Here is a 2,778-nt window from a genome sequence, read left to right as displayed (position 1 = left end):
TCATAACCTGTAATACCAATACCAATCAGCGGCTCTGAGACCTCCAGTGGACTAAGGCGCTGCCACTATGATCGGGGGATGGCTGGTTCAAATCCCGGTCATGCAGCTTGCTGTCATCAGCTGCCAAGAGAGGATGGTTTACATGGCAGGGGTGCAGATTTAGGCATTACTACTGTGCTAAATGCAGCACCCCCGCCAGGAAAAGCACCTCCTCTCAGAAGAGTATTTCTAAGTAAAGTTTAACAGTTTTTGGAAACGTTTTGAAGTTGTGGAGTAGATATCTTCCGAGTTTAAAGCTGTAAGGATCGTTCTTTTTTTCAGCAGACGTGGGCAGGGTGAAATTGGTCTAGCCCACTCGTAATGCGGTCCATTACCAGCAAATGAGTTTGAAGCCCTCAGCCCTCAGAGGCTTCTGCTTCGGCATAAACGCTCGAGTGTGCAGACTTCATTTAAGCCCCCCATCATCTCAGCAGTGTGAGCAGTGTGTGTGTGTGTGTGCTTTCGAATTTGTTAAAAAAAAACATCTCAGATTGCATTTCCTCATAAATCTGCTTGAGAAAATGCCAAGAGTATACCAAACTTCTTCAAGGCAAAATGAGGATACTTTAAACAACATATAAAATGACTAGAAGATACAGTGTTTTGCGAAAGTATTAAATTACAGCTCTGGAAACAATTAAGTGAACACTTCATTTTCTGAATCAGTTTCTCAGATTTAGCTATTTATTGGTATATGTTTAAATAAAATGAAGACTGTTGTTTTATTCTATAAACTACGGACAACATTTCTCCCAAATTCCAAATTCCAAAGTCATTTAGAGCATTTATTTACAGAAAATGAAAAAAGCAGATGCAGAGCTTTCAGACCTCAAATAATGCAAAGAAAACAAGTTCATATTCATAAAGTTTTAATAGTTCAGAAATCAATATTTGGTGGAATAACCCTGCTTTTTAATCACAGTTTTCGTGCATCTTGGCATCATGTTCTCCTCCACCAGTCTTACACACTGCTTTTGGATAACTTTATGCCTTACCTCCTGGTGCAAAAATTTAAGTAGTTCAGTTTGGTTTGATGATCAGCTTGTGATCATCCATCTTTCTCTTGATTATTATATTCCAGAGGTTTTCAATATGGTAAAATCCAAGAAACTTATGATTTTTAAGTGCTGTCTTGTTCTCAATCAATGTTATTTTTATTTTTTTCCTACATGAACGCGATGTCATGTTACCAAGAAAGCCTAAAAACTCACTGGTCCTCCTTTTTTTTCACAGACGTCTAGAGGAAAGAGAAAGTAACAGGCAGTGGTGACATTCTGTTTCCACTGAATAATTGCACTGTTGCAAATATGGACTGGTTCCTTGGATCCAGTTCAAGGTCCATCTTGGAGTTCCTACCAGAATGAAAGCTCTCAAACTCCAATGAAATAACCAGGTTCATTACAAAAGCAGGTTTCATCGCAAAAGACGGGAAGCTATTTCCAGCCCATGGTTACAGCTCTCCGTCACGTCACTTCAGTCCCCCTCTTCTCCCCGCAGCCTTGAACAACAACACAAAGGCAAACATGATGTGAACCCTTCAAGAGGTGGACAGCACGGCTGTAATAACAGATGGGTGGGCTTCAAGAGCCGTGCTGTGTTTCTATAATGGCATGTAATCAACGTCGAGTGGGAAATGGCGAGTTTCCTGCTCCAAACCCCTTCCCCCTTTCGAGGCGCACACTGGGTTAAATATATCTGAGGTTTAAGAATCGACTCGTTTGGAGTGGCCGTTGGAAAAAAAAGCTAATCACAACATTGAATTTCACCCACACTTCTTGCTTACGAGTGGGCTAAAGTGTAGCCCATGCCTGTCGATTGCGGGGTCGAGTAATGCACATCGCCGCCTTCCTCAAACCTAAGTGCCGGAGCCGTCGCTGTGCTCGCCGCTAAACAGAAACCGCTAGCGGTTCCACAGTGTACGCCGAACACTGATGTCTGTTGAGTGCAATACAAACTAAATTGGTTTATTTAGTCGTTACTAACGTTTGTTAAAGATTAGATTAAACACCGGTTGCACCAGCTGTTCTGAAAAAAATGCTGAGCAAAATTCACTTAAAAAACGTTTTGCAACTTTCTGCATTTGCTTTTTTTTTGTAAATTTAATTTCAGATCAATTTAAGTAACTTCAACTCGATTTCAAGACTTAAATGTTACACAGAGTAAATAAGTGAACTGAACTTCAGTCAATTTTTGCTGAATAAATCCTTCCTTTTAGTAAACTTTACTTAATTTATTTTAGCTGAATAAATCCTTCCTTTTAGTAAACTTTACTTAATTTATTTTAGCTGAATCAATCCTTCCTTTTAGTAAACTTTACTTAATTTATTTTAGCTGAATCAATCCTTTCTTTTAGTAAACTTTACTTAATTTATTTTAGCTGAATCAATCCTTTCTTTTAGTAAACTTTACTTAATTTATTTTTGCTGAATCAATTCTTTATTTTAGTAAACTTTACTTAAATTTATTTATTTTGGTTTGATTCAGCCAAAATAAATTAAGTAAAGTTTACTAAAAGAAATGATTGATTCAGCAAGCTAAAGGTAAAGATGATGGACTGGCCAGGTATGTCTTCAGACCTAAACCCAACTGAGCAACTGTGGGGCATCATCAACATATGGATTTTAATTGTGATTAATACAATTATTTTAAAAGAACAGGGGTTAGACAATGAAATTGAAACACCTGTCATTTCAGTGTGGGAGGTTTCATGGCTAAATTGGAGCAGCCTGATGGCCAATC

This window comes from Astyanax mexicanus, chromosome 25 (assembly GCF_023375975.1).
Source record: "Astyanax mexicanus isolate ESR-SI-001 chromosome 25, AstMex3_surface, whole genome shotgun sequence".
NCBI lineage: Eukaryota > Metazoa > Chordata > Actinopteri > Characiformes > Acestrorhamphidae > Astyanax > Astyanax mexicanus.
This window is presented reverse-complemented; position numbering follows the sequence as displayed.